This window comes from Bubalus bubalis, chromosome 1 (assembly GCF_019923935.1).
Source record: "Bubalus bubalis isolate 160015118507 breed Murrah chromosome 1, NDDB_SH_1, whole genome shotgun sequence".
NCBI lineage: Eukaryota > Metazoa > Chordata > Mammalia > Artiodactyla > Bovidae > Bubalus > Bubalus bubalis.
Window position 1 is genome coordinate 121,525,616 of NC_059157.1, and position 17,784 is coordinate 121,543,399.

The following is a 17,784-nucleotide window of genomic DNA, read 5'->3' on the forward strand; positions in this document are numbered from 1 at the left end:
TGCTCATATCTCCTAATAAGAAGAATGAGTAACTTTCTATTCTTCTGAGGTTCTATCAGATGCTCCTGACATACAAAACCCTTACCTGCCTTGGGTTTGGCTACCAGACCTCAACCTTGCTCCATTTCAGGAGCATTTCCAGATCACTTCCGTTTTGTACTCTCCACAACTTTTTATCCTTAGTTTTTCTCGTTTCTCAAATCACAAGTTAGTTTTGTTACTCATTGTCACTGGTCACCTTATTATTTGGAAAGACTTATTTGGTTTTTAAATTTCATTAAATTTTAATCTTTGATTCCTGACTTTTGGGGTCTTTCCTCTATTTGCAAGTTATCAAGGTAAAAGTTTCCCATTTGTAGCTCTATTTCAGTTACAGGGAATGTGTCCTATCTGGAATCACCTTTCACTCATACTCCATCTGACAAAGGGATAGAAGTTATTGTTTTCTTCACCAGTATGTAGTAAGATATGTGAAGAAAGTACAGGGGTAGGGTTTGGAAAGAACTAATGTGAAAAGTTTAATTTATTAACTAAATATTAAGTTATAATTACGGAATTTAATTAGAATTATGGAACCGACTCGATGGACCTGAGTTTGAGCAACTCCTCGAGTTGGTGATGGACAGGGAAGCCTGCAGCGCTGCAGTCCATGGGGTCGCAAAGAATTGGACATGACTGAGCAACTGAACTGAACTGATGGAATTTCATTTAATTCCGTAACTAATTTGCCTTCAAAAAAACAGTTGTCTTACTTCCTATTACATAGATCTTATTAATAGAGAAACCAAGTATGGTTGTTTTGCACTCCAGACATGGCTGAATTTCAGGAAAAAATGCAAATCGTGAGCTAAATTTGTATCTTTACAGGTTTCACTTCTATCTGGGGATGTACTTTTTAGATAAATTATGAAACAGGCTTTTGTTCTGTGGTTTAAATTCTGATGACTAATATATTTTGGTCACATGATAATAATACCTTACATTTGCCTTGAATTCCATCTTGAGGGGATGTATCTTTTGGATAAACATTAAATAGAATACAGCACATCAATATTTTTGAAAAGACTAGATCCTCAAGAAGATATAGTCTGCCACACACACATACACATATTTCTGTAGAAAGTGGATACCAATACTTATTCTGTAATACTGTAGGAATGATTAAATTTAATAATGTGTGTAAAGCAAATGTAAATACTTAATATGTATTCAATAAAATGATGACTATCATAATAGTTTCACATTCAATTGAATTTTATAAAATAGGTAGTATTTTGAGGTGGTTACTCCCATTAATCAAATTATCTCATGATTTTTTCAATTGAGGACTCGAGACAAAGTGAAGATAAATGATCAGCTCCAAAACACATACCCAATAAAGTGTAGAGATTGTTTTGAGCTTTGAGCAAATTGTTCTCTCTCTCAGATAATGTGCACATTGGAAAGTATCAGCAGAGAAATTAAATGGTTTGATTTAATTCTAACACGAGAGAAATTAAATGGTTGATCTTTTTCCAAGTAACTGCAAGTTAATGTAGGACTAGGCAGTGATGCAAATAAAGACACTCTGATGGAAGAGACTCTGGCAACCGAGGCAACTCCCTAGAGTTCGTTAAAGACAACAGAGAACAGTTCTGTATTGTCTATCAATGAATGTCTTCTGTCATAGCCAAGAGATGGCCCACGCAGACTGAAACAACTCTTTGAACTGAACTACTGTAACAAAAAATATGAAATGGTAACTATTCCTCTGTGCCTGAAGCATAATGAAATGCATATGTGGTACTGGGGTGAGGTATTATGAGATAAGATCCAGAAGGCAGATTGGCTCATTTAACAAATTCTAAAAAAAAATTTCTCAACTATGTTCCAGAGCTAGGCTAAACAAGCCAGTTCTGCATTTGAGAAACTTAATCCAAGAGAAGAGAAAAATAAGCACACTCTTATAACAAGTGCTATGGCTGCTGTAAATTCAGGGGGAGCATGAAGGAAGTCACTTAATTGCCTTTGCCTGGAGGGTGGAGGGTGGTTTCATAATGTAGGAGGTACATGAGTTAAGATATGAAGGATATGTACAGTACTCAGTGATGAGAACCACAGAGAGGTATCTGTGGATGAAAGTGTGCATTCTAGGGGAAAGAGGTATTATATTTGGGATGGAATATACAATAATTGTATAATTTCTTAATATCAGAAATGGAAAATAAAAAAATCTTAACAAATAACAAGATGGCCATGTAATAATTAAGATAAATTTAACACACCTTTCCTACCAAGTCCATATTTAATGCACGCCTGCCTCATGGCTATTATTAGAACATTTTATCAGAGACCTGGGTTTTCAAACCAACCTATGAACTGATCAATAATCACAACTTGCTTATTTTCATTGAGCTACCTAATACACTCCATTCTGAAGTCAGGAGAACAGAGAAGTATGAGCTATATATAGTTGGAAAGACTAAAAACCTCAGTAACTAGAACAGACATTTGCTTATTGGCATAGGTACACTGAAGGATGTTCTCTCCTCACATTACTAACATGTCAGGATTTTTAACAGATGTTATTAAGACACCACAGTAATGTGGAGATGTATGTAAGCTGAGAGCATAATCACTATGAGGACTGAAGGCTGATGATTTGACTGTGTTGAAATTACTCTGGTGCCCCTCTAATTTGTCACATGACTTAATGTCTAACTCCATTATTTGGTTTTAAAAACCTAGGTTCTTGATGATTTCTTTTTCTTTTCATGAAGTGGATAATGCTTTGTAAACTGACTCTTCATGTTCCTAAACCACTGAGCATTTAAAAAATTAGTTTCCATGAAATAGATGTGGTTTCAAAGGAAGTCTTGGCTCAAGCAGCTTCTGTTTGTGGACTTTGACTACCAGGATATCCATTGAATGAAAGATGGTGATTTCTAAATTATCTATTTTTACTTTGATTTCCTTTCTTAACTCTTTGGTTTTCTTCATGCTACTTCCCAGGATCTCCTTCTTGTTTGTCCTCATGATATGTTACCACTAGCAACTGTTATTACTGGCCCTCTTTTTTCCATCTACTATCAAATCTTAGGGTAAAAGTGGAAAAACCTTGCAAGTATAATTGCTTAAGGAGATATTTCCACACATATTACTAGGAGCAATCTTCAGCATTCTTTTTTTTAATATGCTGAAACATGATAATCAGGTAAAAATTGAAAAATGACCTATATTATTTAGCCTAAACTAAGCCAAATAAATTAATCTTAATAATAAAGACACAACACTGGATTTTCCTGTTGTTCTTTTGAGTGGACTTAATTCTCTTCATTTCTATGAAAGATTGAACAAAAACATTAACTGAGTGCTTATTTGTACTAGGCACTGTGTTAAGTGCTTTGAATATGATTAGACAGTCAGAATAAACATTCTGCTCTTAAGAAATTCACCAGTTAGAGGGAAAGAGAGACACACATAAAAAGATGATTTTTTAATAAGAATATAAGAATAATTCACATGAGGCAATGTTAAATTTCTATTCTGGGGGTAGAAAAACAAATTTCTTTTTTATGTATGAGAGATTCACATATTTTAGCATAAACTGTCACTGAAGATTTAAATATGTCTGCGACATGTCTGGAGATCAATAGTAGGGACTCATCTGGAAATTCTTCGCATGATAAACCAAACAGTTTTACAAGAAAGAACTCTGAGTATCAGAGTGGGTTGAGATGTGTAAAAAAATTGATTCAAATCTCTTTTGGAGAGGGGATTTTTCTTTGACTTTCTCTTGTTAACATGTTCTTGAGTCTTAACGTGAGGAATAAAGAAAAAATAAGATTTGAGTCCCTAACTTTCTGCTTAGGGACAGTGCAGAACTTACTAGGTAGAACTTTAGCTATAGAGTCAGACTTTGAATATGAACTCTGCCATTTTCTATCTGTGTGCTCATGGGTAGTTTAGTTTAGCTCTCAAAACTTTATTTTGTTCTTATTTAACATGGAGATATATATGGATTTCACTCAGTCAAGTCTGACTCTTGTGACCCCATGGACTGTAGCTGTCCATGGAATTCTCCAGGCAAGAATACTGGAGTGGGTAGCCAGTCCCTTCTCCAGGGGATCTTCCTGATCCAGGGATTGAACCCGAGTGTCCCACATTGCAGGCAGATTCTTTACCATTTGAGCCACCAGGGAAGCCTGTAGATACTGATACTTTACCTTATAAGCATATGATAATGGTTAATATTCACAAAAACCTAATGAATACCTAGTCTGTAAATTATTTTAGGCAAGGAAATAAAAATAAAAGGAAAATTAGATGTGAAACCTGCACTTTAGGGGAAATAATATTGATTTGGGGAATAGAATAGGTACATGAGATCGTTTATATATATAGTCTCAATCAAGTCATGCAGGTGTATTACAAAGTCTACTGTTTTAGCACTGGTTAAATATCATAGCCTTTAAATATTTGTTCAATATTAATTTAGAGGAGATGCTTGATTATTGTGTCAGTGGAGGGATCTGGGCCAAAGAAGAGACAACAGCTGGTACTATTTCTAATCTAACTACGCAAAATAGACTATTTTTAAGAGGAAGAGATTGAGACACCTTTATTTGTCAAGGTCAAGTGCTGAAAAAATTTGTCAATTGCCATAGAGCTTGATATTATGCTTATTTCAATTAGTGAAAGTCATGTCATAGCATACTCCATATTCTGATTATGCATATATATTTTCCCTTATATATAATTATACATTCCTATATATAAACCTAATATATAACACATATATGAAAAGAATGTAGAAAAAATTTATTTGTGGAGTTGAATTATCACAAAGAGAGCATATGTGTAATCATCACCCAGTTCAAGAAATGGAATATTACCAGCACCCATTCTACCTTCATTCACTATTTCATGCCTGCCTCTGAAAAAACATGATGATAAAACCAATTTCTAATACTATTCTTTAGTTTTTGAGTTTTGTACAAATGGAAGCATATAGTATTAATATACTTTATCCCTGACTGAGTTCTTTTGATAAATATTAGGTTGGTAATATTTAAATATGTTGTTGCTTTTGGCTGTAGTTTGTTTATTTTCATTACCATATCAGATCAGATCAGATCAGTCGCTCAGTCGTGTCCGACTCTTTGCGACCCCATGAATCCCAGCACGCCAGGCCTCCCTGTCCATCACAAACTCCCGGAGTTCACCCAGACTCACGTCCATCGAGTCAGTGATGCCATCCAGCCATCTCATCCTCTGTCGTCCCCTTCTCCTCCTGCCCCCAGTCCCTCCCAGCATCAGAGTCTTTTCCAATGAGTCAACTCTTCGCATGAGGTGGCCAAAGTACTGGAGTTTCAGCTTTAGCATCATTCCTTCCAAAGAAATCCCAGGGCTGATCTCCTTCAGAATGGACTGGTTGGATCTCTATTCTAATATATAAATGTGTTCTCAGTTAATAGCCATCCTTTTGCTGTTGGATTCTCCCCAGTTCTTGACCATTAGGAATACTGCTGCTATGAGTAATTTTGTATGTGTCTTTTTGATGCTTCTCTGTATGATTTTTAAAACATTGTAATACTGAGTGGAATTCCTTTGTCATAAAGTGGGACATGTTACTTTAACTTTAGTAGGAAATGCCAAGAGTGTGTGCTCTAAATTACTTTGTTTAATCATTGTCTATGGATATTTCAGTGCTTCCCTGGTGCCTCAGTTGGTAAAGAATCTGCCTGCAATGTGGGAGACCTGGGTTCCATCCCTGGGTTGGGAAGATTCCCTGGAAGAGGGCATGGCATCCCACTCCAGTATTCTTGCCTGGAGAATCCCCATGGACAGAGGAATCTGGTGGGCTACAGTCCATGGGGTCACAAAGAGTATCAGACATGACTGAATGACTAAGCATGGATATTCCAAGAGTTTTTGAAAGAAGGTATTTTCTACAGGTGTTGGGTGCAGTGTTGCAAATATTTCAGTTGGATCAAGTTTGCTAACCACATTGTTAAAATTTTTTCTATATTTACTGGTTTTCTTTTTTATATTTATTCTATCAGCTAGTGAATAACTTGCATTAAAATATCCCCTTATCATGTATTTGTCTATTTCTCTTCCATACATATGTTATTTTTTGTCTCACAAATTTTGAGACAATAACATTGTGTGCAAATGTATATCTTATATCTTTATATTCCTAGTGGATAACTTTTTACCATTTGATGTGTCTGACTTTATTTTTAATAATGATTGTTTTGTACTAAAGTTTGCTTTGTCTGATACTGATAGAACTTAAAAGCTTTCTTTCAGTTAGTGTTTGTATTCTATATCTTTTTCCAAATTTTTAACTTCAACATTGCAGTACCTATATATTTTTAAAAATGCTTTGTGGGACTTCTCTGGTGGTCCAGTGGTTGGGGGCTCTGTACTTTCACTGCAGAGGTGTGGGTTTGATCCCTGGTGGGGGAACTAAGATCCTGCCATTCTGCATGATGCAGTCAAAAACAAATAAATAAATTAATTGATTAATTTGAAAAGATTAGCTCTTTGGAGCTCTGTTGTAAAAAAAACAAAAAAGTAAAAAATGCTTCTTGTAGGTTGTATATTATTATTTTCTGAGTCTTATAAAAAAAAAGAAGTCTCTCAGTCGTGTCCAACTTTTTTCGACCCCATGGACTGTAGCCTACCAGGCTCCTCCATCCATGGGATTTTCCAAGCAAGGGTACTGGAGTGGGTTCTATTTCCTTCTCTAGGGGATCCCAACCCAGGGATCGAACTCAGGTTTCCCGCATTGCAGGCAGATGCTTTACCATGTGAGTCACCTTAAATTAGAACACTTAGTCCACTTATAAGCATTAATTCTATTGATATAGTTGTTCTGAAATCTGTCATTTTCCTATTTGCTTTCTATTTATTTCTCCTCTCTCTTATCTTGTTTTCACCATCTGCTTCTTTGGGGTAGAATACATATTTATCTGGTTCCATTTTTTTCTCTGTTAGGTGAAAATTACTTTTTATTATTATTTTTGTAAATACTTTAGGAATACAATATCCTTGACTTAGTCTAAATTAATTGGCGCTTATACCTTAAAAAACTAAGGGACTTAAAACTTTTTAACTCCTTTTACTACTACATTTCATCTATATGCAGTTGATATGTATTTTAATTTTATTTCTCTCTATATATCTAGCCTAAGACATTATTGTTTGATATAGTCAATCTTTATTTAGACTCACCTTGATATTGACTACTTTTATTGCTCTTCATTCTTTCTTATATCTATGATTTTCCATCTGAAATTATTTCCTTTCCACTTAAAAAATACTCCTTGTAATTAATTTTGTCTGTTGGATAATATTCTCATAATTTTTAGTTATATGAAGATAAGTTTATTTCACATTAATTTTTGAAGATGCTTGTTTTTATCATTTTGTTTTTCTGGGTACAGCAATCTAAAGTTTTATTTATTTTATTTTAGTACTATAAGAGTATATGTTATTGTTTTTATTTTATTTTATTACTTCTGTTGAGGATTCAGCTCTCAGTCCAATTATTGCTCTTTTGAAAATATTTTTGTGTGTGTGTGTTTTTAGCTTATTTTATGCTCTGTTATTGTTTCAGGTTTTTAGAAATATCAGTTAAAAGTAATTAGGTCAGAATTACTTGGGTCACTTGGATCAATTACTTGGATATCTTGGATCAAACATACCTTCTTAACTTTTGTGTCATTTATCATTGTAGAATTCTCCTCTATTGTCTTCACATATTGCTGCTGCTTTTCTTCTCTCTTTTCTCTTTCTGAGATTTCAATTATACTTATCTGAGCCTATCTCACTAGATCTTCCTTATGTCTTACCCAACTATTACGCCTGTTTCACTCACTTTGCTCAGTGATTGATTAGGGTTTATTTCTTATGATTCACCTTCAAGGTCACTGATTCTCTCTTCAAACCTACTTATTCAAAAGATTTTGAGTTATGTTTTGCTTTTTGTGTGTTTGGTTTTAACTTTTTCCTTTTTTTCTTATTTATTAGGAATATGTATAGGAGTCAGGTGCTATATAAGAGTAAGACTGCAGATAAAGACTCCATATTGGGCCATATTGCTTATTATGGCAAACGCAAGTTCTGCTTTTATGAGAGTATTGGCAGGCAATTGGCACAAATTAAGTTAGTAAGGATAGAAAATTATAAACCATTTTTATGATAGGAAAGTGTTATGATAGGAAAAATACAGAAAGCAAAGAGGAACAAAAGAGCCTCCTGATGAAAATGAAAGAGGAGAGTGAAAAAGTTGTTTGAAACTCAACATTCAAAACACTAAGCTCATGGCATGCAGTCCCATCACATCACGGCAAACAGCAGGGGAAAAAGTGGTAGCAGTGACATATTTTATTTTCTTGGGCTCCAAAATCACTGTGGATAGTGAATGCAGTTGCGAAATTAAGACGTTTGCTCCTTGGAAGGAAAGTTATGACAAACCTAGATGGTATATTAAAAAGCAGAGGCATCGCTTTGCTGACAAAGATCTGTATAGTCAAAGATCTATGGTTTTTCCAGTAGTCAAATAAGGATGTAAGAGTTGGACCATAAATAAAGCTGAGCGCAAAAGGAGTGATACTTTTTTTTTTTGTACTTTACAATATTGTATTGGTTTTGCCTTACATCAAAATGAATCCGCCACGGGTGTACACGTGTTCCCCATCCTGAACCCCCCCTCCTGTGAAAAGAAGAGAAGTGAAAAGCAAAGGAGAAAAGGAAAGATATAATCATCTGAGTGCAGAGTTGAAATGTTAAGCCCAGTTAAATGTTAAATCTGCAGTGCTCAAATTTAACCATCAAAGAGGGACAAATAAAGTACTTCAATTCATTTGACAGAAATCTTCTAACAAGAATGCATCCCAAAATAAATGTCTCTGGATGAAAAAACATTACAATACAGTCAAAGTTTGATCCAGTATTTTAAGGTCAAGAGCGCATTTTGTCTTGTGTTTTATTCTCAATTCAAAACATCTGTCTTTATTAATAATGTGGTAAAATGGGTCATGTAAGATTTGGTGCCAAAGGATTGACTCCCTAAAAGCCAAAAGAGAAGATACTCTTTAGGTGTTTCTTTGGATCTGCTGTGCTGAGAAAAAAAATTGTATATATATATTATTATTATATAAATTATTATAATTTATTTATATGTATAAATATATATATTTATATTATATATATAATTATATATATATATATATACACCTTTACCTTTGATGCACTGAGAATTGAATGATCTGAAAATTTTTGCTGCATAGAAAACTATCTCAGTCATTCATTACTTATTTTTTATTGACCAGAAACTAGATCATAGACTCAATTTTCTAACCCAGGGAAGATAAAACAAGACATGTGAATGAGAACTCTATCTGAGTGAATAGAATATAGTTTTTCCATTTTATTTGAGAATATACTAGATACACAGAAGATAGAGATTGTAATTTTGGATCAAATAGAAGCTCAGAACCAACACATGGTGCCGGGGTCCAGCCCCGGCTGATCCAGGGTATTCGAAGCGGGGACGGCGTCGGCGACTTATTTATTTATAAATATTTATCAAAGATTTAAAGAATAATAGAATGAGGATAGCTCAGTGAGGAAATTCAGTGGAGAAAAGAGGCTGAATAAAATTCCAAAGCAGGGTATAACGTCACCTACGAAGGCCGCAGGCGTCCTCCCGTTCTCCCGAAGGAGAAGAGACACTAAGGCCTCCCCGGTCAGATCTTAGAAGCCCAGGCAAAATTAGTAGGCTTGACGAGCTTCCCCGCCTCAGAGGAAAAATTCAGCCAGAAGGTGAAAGAAAGAACGACATGGGGAGACCAAATTTCAGTGAACAAGGCCCGCACTTTATTTTCCAAAGTAGTTTTTATACCTTAAGTTATGCATAGAGGATAATGGGGGAAGGGGTAGAGTCATGCAGCAAGCCAGGCTTTTTTCCTGTAAACTTATCATATGCAAAAGTTCAGGTGATAGACATCATCTTCTGGCCAGGAGGCCTATTAACATTTTAAGAAACTTATCTTTCTCTAAAGGTGATTATTCCAAAGTCAGGCACCAGCCTTCCAAAAAACATTGGACAAAGCTGCATTTTACATTTCTATACACCCATTATATCAATCAATACACTGCCAAGGACACAGTAGGTAAGGAGTATGGAGACTTAGCAGCAAACATTGGCCCAACAAGTGAAAAACCCTTCACCAATACATTTTCTAATCAATCTTTTAACTACTCAAAGGAATCTGTGTTTAGGCAGTTTAGAACATCTCCTGCCTCTCACAGTTGGGAGGCTCTGAACAATCACATGTGGCCGGAAAAACCCATTCAGGCAGGCTAGAGGATTTCCAAAGGAGTTTGTAGGTTGAAACACTGTCACATCCAAGAATTATTAACTGGAGCTGTGAGCTAACTCTTTTTTCAGAGAGAGGTAGTGGGGGACAGCCCCCCGTAAAGTCAGAGGTGTAGGTGAAAGCACAAAGCAGAAAGTAGGCAGACTCTGGTTTTGGGGGTAGATGCTCGAGAATTTCCAGGGGGACTCCTGAGGCTCGATCCCGCCTTTGCGTATGCCGAGCCTCCTTCCTCATGACCTTTGTCATGGGCGGAGTGCCTCACGCTGGCTCCCGGCAGTGATAGAATTCCAGTCGAGCTATTACAGATCCTCACTCAATATGCAATATGCACTCAATATGCAATATGCCGGCTCCCGGCAACATGGTATTTACTAATAAAAAAGTATTTATCTGCCTACCTTGGAAAACAGTGGACGTAGATCATATTCTTCCAGTCTTGGAAAGTAGAGTCCATGGTGGGTAGTTTGTTTGCCCCTCCAGAACCTCTATTCATCTTTCTCTGTTTGCACTTTGGAGAGAGGCTGAGCTCTAAGCTATATCAGTTGGTTCCCTGTTCTCTAGCATTCAGGTGATTTTGAGCGGTAGCTTGTCCTCCAAGAGATTTGGCCAATGGGAAAAAAGTATCTTCAGGGTTTTATTGCCCCAATCAGTTTTCCTCAGGGGTTGTTATGAGCTAGCTGTCTATCCAGCAGGTCTCACCTCCCGAAAATGAGCCTTCCTGCTCTCTCGAAACTCACTTCACCTGTTTCCCATGGGACTCAGGACGGTGGCAGAACTCCACTGTTGTTAGCCTTAGGATATTGCGCTGTCCCTTACAGTTTCCCTACATCAGATCCATGGCTTTGACAAGAATCCGTTTTGAAACTCTCCTCCATTTACTCAATTTGAAAGTGCCATTTATTTTTTTTTCTGCTAAGACCCTAGATTGAACTACTCAGATAAAGGTTAATACATTATTCTTTTTTTTTTAATTTACATAATTGTATTAGTTTTGCTAAATATCAAAATGAATCCACCACAGGTATACATGTGTTCCCCATTCTGAACCCTCCTCCCTCCTCCCTCCCCATTCCATCCCTCTGGGTCATCCCAGTGCACCAGCCCTAAGCATCCAGTACCGTGCATCGAACCTGGACTGGCAACTCGTTTCATACATGATATTTTACATGTTTCAATGCCATTCTCCCAAATCTTCCCACCCTCTCCCTCTCTCACAGAGTCCATAAGACTGTTCTACTAATGCATATATATGGAATTTAGAAAGATGGTAACAATAACCCTGTGTACGAGACAGCAAAAGAGACACTGATGTATAATACATTATTCTTAATTGTTCTTCAAACCTCTTTAAAATATTGGCATCAGCAGTGCTATTTAATCAATCTTAAATGCTATACTTAAAGTATTTTTCAGTCCTCTAACTAGGTTTCAAAATAGAGTTGACCCTTGAGCAAAAGTGTCCACTTTTGAACTATTTGGTTCCACTTTTACTGGATTTTTTTTCAGTAGTAATTGCTACAGTACTACATTGTTCATCTGCATCTGTGATTGATTGAATTGAAGATGTAAAACTGTGGATAAGGAATTGCTAAGGAAGAGTGACTATAAATTAAAGGCAGATTTTTGCTTGTGTGAAAGGTCAGCACCTATAATCTCAGCATTGTTCAAGGATGAACTGTATATACATTCATTATAAATTGAGAATTTATTTTTTAGTGCTTACTTGGGTGCATGTAACTCAGCAGAAAGATGTATCAACCATTAAACCAGCTCTCCAGATGCTGACAGTAGATTAGGAAACATGGAAAATATTGAATATTATAGATGACAGGCTTTGGAAATTTAGCACATGTACTGTAGTTCTGATTTCTAATTTTATATTTGACTTTGTTTTCAGTGTTTCTTTTGATCTCATTTACTTTTAGTCCATGTTAGTGTTGCTTTATGTGCTTTTGTTTTTATATTTTTATGGTTAATTTGGGCAGCTGTATTCTGATTGTAATTACTTCTTTATTTAAAACAGTTTCCTAGTTTATAAAATTTGAACACTATCTACTGTTTCTTGCTTTAAAAGAATGAGAAATTTGTGTACATATATCTTCCTACCTTCTCTGCTTGCTTCCATCATCTAAATTTTTTTTTAGTGGCATGCTTGCAGGGTACATCATCTTCAATAACTGTAATTTTCAAAGCTGTTTAATATTATTAATATTTAAAATAATTCTGTGCTTATATAGTTTTCTTTTGTAGCATAACTTCTCCCATTTAGAGTTATTTGGGATCATTGTTTATTTTGGTGGGTTTTGATATTAATAAATTTTAAGGGCTCTTTTTATACTCTAGAGATTGTTTTGTGCCATGTGCTCAGTCATGCCCGACTCTTTGTGACATCATGGACTGTAATCCGCCAGGCTCCCCTGTCCATAGAATTTGCCAGGCAAGAATACAGGAATGGGTTGCCATATTCTCCTCCAGAACACCTTCTCGACTCAGGGATGGACCCACATCTCCTAGGGCTCTTGCACTGCAGGCAGATCCTGTACCTGCAGAGCCATCAGGGAAGCCCATGTTGCAAGTATCTCCTCCTAGCCTTTTCCTTTTCTATTAACTCTGCCTGTGACATTTGTCGGGCTTCCCTGTTGGCTCAGCAGGTTAAGAATCTGCGTGTAGTGCAAGAAACCCAAGAGATATGGGTTTGATCCCCGGGTCGGAAAGATCCCCTGGAGGAGGAAATGGCAACCAACTCCTGTATTCTTGCCTTGGACATTCTGTAGACCCAGGAGCCTGGCAGACTACAGCCCACTGGGTCACAAAGAATCAGGCACGACTGAGCACAAGGCACATGGCATGACATCTGTCGTGAACACAGCTTCTGAATTTTAAGCTAGTCAAGTTTATCAAACATATGCCTTGTGATTTATATTTTTAAAATTAAAAAAGAAACTCTTCATTACCTTTATACTTTTATTTTTCATATTTAGTTTAAAAATTCACCTGTAGTTCTTAGTGTTGTTTTTTTCTACTAGATAGTGAAACAGTATGCACAATACCGGACACCGGCATCTCGTCCGAGGCTGTGGGAATCATGAACTCCTTCATCAACGACATTTTCCAGCACACCCAGCGCACCCAGCCGCACCGCTGGCGAGGCATCGCACCTGGCGCATTACAACAAGTGCTCGACTATCCAGACCGCCCTGCGCTTGCTGCTACCTGGGGAGCTGGCCAAGCACACCGTGTCCGAGGGCCCTAAGGCTGTCACCAAGTATACCAGCTCCAAGTAAATATAATATGCCTAGCCACTGTTAATGGAGAAGGCAATAGCACCCCACTCCAGTACTCTTGTCTGGAAAATCGCATGGACGGAGGGCCTGGTGGGCTGTAGTCCATGGGGTCGCTAAGAGTCGGACACGACTTCACTTTCACTTTCACTTATGCACAATACCATCTGCTAAGGGGTGCATGTTTTCCTTTCTGATGTGTACTTATAATAACTAAGGTTTACTGAGAACTTACCCTATGCCTACAGCATTCTAAGTGCACAGTTCAACTAATTTTATAAAAACCCTATAATGAAAACTTTAAAAAAATAGTAATATATGTATTTTTAAAATTTCAGATTTATTGAGATATAATTTACATATAAAACTGTAAGCAATTTAAAAGATACACTGTGGTGATTTGCAATACCTGCAAATCCTCCCATTTAGTGAAAGGATGTGAAGGGATTCCTCCCATCTAGTTATTTAACCACACCCATCATTTTACATGTTTACCTTGAGGAAATGCCAAGTGAAATAAGCCAGACCCATAAAGAAAAATAACTTCATGGTATCACTTTTATGTAGAATATACAATTTTTAAAAAAGTTAAATTCATAAGGATAGAGTATAAAAAATTATTTGGTGGGACCTGGGGAAGGGGTGGGTAAAAGTGTACAAACTTTTAGGTGTAAGATGAATAAGGTCAATATGTTCTTTATTACATATTGTTTACTTGTTTTATTGCTTTCCTTATCTTTTGGTTTAAACATAAGTATAACTCACATCTGGAGAAGAAAATGGCAATCCACTCCGGTATTCTTGCCTGGAAAATCCCATGGACGGAGGAGCCTGGTAACTAAAATATGCATTACTCACATGGTATATATATTTCCTTCTTATTATCATCTGAATGTTCACCATCCAGACTTATTATTTGCTAAGTAGGGGAATGAAGGGGTGGAAGTGGGCACAGGGGGCAGTGTCAGCTAGCGTACATTTTTAGAACATGTTTCACATAATTTGTGGATATATTTAATTTGAGTCAGATTACATTCATGAAGGTCATTATGTCTCACAGCAAACCCTCATAGAATAGAATTCTCTTCCATTATTTAATGATTATTTGTATCTTCTCAGTCATTTAAGTTTAGGGCAGCATAGCTGATTTAGCATGAAGATCACATCTTTGTGCTGTCCCTCTTATAGGTTCATCTTCCTTAATACTCTGTTGAGTGGAAATAGTGACTTGTGACCCAACAGGTCTCTTCCCTTGTGGCTCATTGATAGCTCTCATTTTCAAAACTAATTATTCCAACAAAAGAATCTTGATTATGTTATTTAGAAACTTCTCACAAACTTTTAGTAAAATCTGTAAACTCCTTAATTCCAAAAGCAAATATTTGTTTTAATGTACTCCAATGATTTGCTTCAAATTCTGGTATTAGCATGAAATTTTGTGAAATTTAAGAAAATCTGCAATGGCACCCCACTCCAGTACTCTTGCCTGGAAAATCCCATGGATGGAGGAGCCTGGTAGGCTGCAGTCCATGGGGTCGCAAAGAGTCGGACATGACTGAGCGACTTCACTTTCACTTTTCACTTTCATGCATTGGAGAAGGAAATGGCAACCCACTCCAGTGTTCTTGCCTGGAGAATCCCAAGGATGGCGGAGCCTGGTGGGCTGCCGTCTGTGGGGTCGCAAAGTGTCAGACACGACTGAAGTGACTTAGCAGCAGCAGCAGCAACACTTTAGTTAATAATTTCCTCTTGTTTTTATTGTTACAAATATTTTCTAATTTTCCTTTGTATGGTTTTTTAGATACACCCAACACTTAAAAGTAGATATTTAATTTTCAAATACGTGGGGTTTTTAAAGTATCTTTGATATTAATTTCTCATTTCAATGTTTTCTTCTCTACCATCATCTTCTGTGTTTTTTAAGTCTTCTAACTTGAGGCTTTCAATGGCTAAATGAAAGATCTCTTTTGGTAAATGTTACAGTGCACTTGAAAATATGTGGCTTATTTTCAAATATCTTCTGATATTGATTTCTAACATAATTCCATAATTTTTGAGAGTTTGATATTGAAACCCAACTAAAAATCTTAATTTATCTACTTAAAAAATGATTGTAATATATAGAAGAACTATATGTAAATTTGTTCTGTATTTTGCAAGTCTTCTGTAAATGTATTATTATACTTTTGTAATTTAAAAAATCACAAAGAAAAAAAAGGGTACTTGATTACATTTGAATAAATGTCCCCAGAAGGCAAACTGTATGCTCTCTTTTTAGGTTATTTTCCTTTCATGCCTAAAATTCATTATTTAAAAAATCTGATTTTTACTAGCATTCAAAGATAAATTGGTTGTTTTTCTCTTAATCGGTCAGACAATTGAAGATTATATGTTGGAAATTTCATTTTCTTTCAAAACCTTTGTTGTTTGATTTACCATATTTTAGTGAAAAAGTGAATTTTTCTCCTTTAGTATTTGGTATACCAGAACTTGGAGAAGGAAATAGCAACCCACTCCAGTACTCTTGCCTGGAAAATTCCATGGACTGAGGAGCCTGATAGGCTACAGTCCATGTGGTTGCAAAGAGTTGGACACGACTGAGCGACTTCACTTTCACTTTTCACTTTCATGCATTGGAGAAGGAAATGGCAACCCACTCCAGTGTTCTTGCCTGGAGAATCCCAGGGACGGTAGAGCCTGGTGGCCCGCCGTCTGTGGGGTCGCACAGAGTCAGACACGACTGAAGTGACTTAGCAGCAGCAGTGACAGCAACCTACTGTAATCTGGAGTGCAGTTGAAAACACTAGGTGTAGGAAATCTGTGTCCTATTCCCTCAGTTCAATTCAGTTCAGTCGCTCAGTCATGTCCGACTCTTTGTGACCCCATGACCTACAGAATGCCAGGCCTCCCTGTCCATCACCAACTCTCAGAGTTGACTCAAACTCATGTCCATTGAGTCAGTGATGCTGTCCAGCCATCTCGTCCTCTGTCGTCCCCTTCTCCTCCTGCCCTCAATCTTTCACAACATCATGGTCTTTTCCAATGAGTCAGTTCTTTGCATCAGGTGGCCAAAGTATTGGAGTTTCAGCTTCAACATCAGTCCTTCCAATGAATATTCAGGACTGATTTCCTGTAGGATGGAGTGGTTGGATCTCCTTGCAGTCCAAGGGACTCTCAAGAGTCTTCTCCAACACCGCAGTTCAAAAGCATCAATTCTTTGGCTTTCAGGTTTCTATATAGTCCAACTCTCACATCCATACATGACTACTGGAAAAACCATAGCTTTGACTAGATGGACCTTTGTTGGTAAAGGACTGTCTCTGCTTTTTAATATGACCAACCTAGGTTGGTCATAACTTTTCTTCCAAAGAGTAAGTGTCTTTTAATTTCATGGCTGCAGTCACCATCTGCAGTGATTTTGGAGCCCCAAAAAATAAAGTCTGTCACTGTTTCCACTGTTTCCCCATCTATTTCCCATGAAGTGATGGGACCAGATGCCATGATCTTAGTTTACTGAATGTTGAGGTTTAAGCCAACTTTTTTACTCCTCTTTCACTTTCATCAAGAGGCTCTTTAGTTCTTGATCACTTTCTGCCATAAGGGTGGTGTCATCTGCATATCTGAGGTTATTAATATTTTTCCTGGCAATCTTGATTCCAGCTTGTGCTTCATCCAGCCCAGCATTTCTCATGATGTACTCTGCATATAAGCTAAATAAGCAGGGTGACAATATAAAGCCTTGACATACACCTTTTCCTATTTGGAACCAGTCTGTTGTTCCATGTCCAGTTCTAACTGTTGCTTCCTGACCTGCATACAGATTTCTCAAGAGGCAGGTCAGGTGGTCTGGTGGTCCCATCTCTTGAAGAATTTCCCACAGTTTGTTGTGATCCACACAGTCAAAGGCTTTGGCATAGTCAATAAAGCGAAAGTTGATGTTTTCGGGGAACTCTCTTACTTTTTCGATGATCCGACAGATGGCAATTTGATCTCTGGTTCCTCTACCTTTTGTAAATCCAGCTTGAACATCTGGAAGTTCACAGTTCACGTATTGCTGAAGCCTGGCTTGGAGAATTTTGAGCATTACTTTACTAGCGTGTGAGATGAGTGCAGTTGTGCGATAGTTTGAG

General features: G+C 36.9%; 1 long non-coding RNA gene across 1 annotated transcript in view; it reads left to right on the top strand.

Moving 5' to 3' along the window:
- The window catches only part of LOC102399885, a 52,893-nt gene extending 39,195 nt beyond the window's left edge, over positions 1-13,698 (top strand). Inside the window, exon 3 of the long non-coding RNA XR_003109630.2 lies at positions 13,400-13,698. This is a non-coding gene — a long non-coding RNA (uncharacterized LOC102399885). The remainder of the gene's footprint in view (positions 1-13,399) is intronic.
- Positions 13,699-17,784: the final 4,086 nt, after the last annotated feature.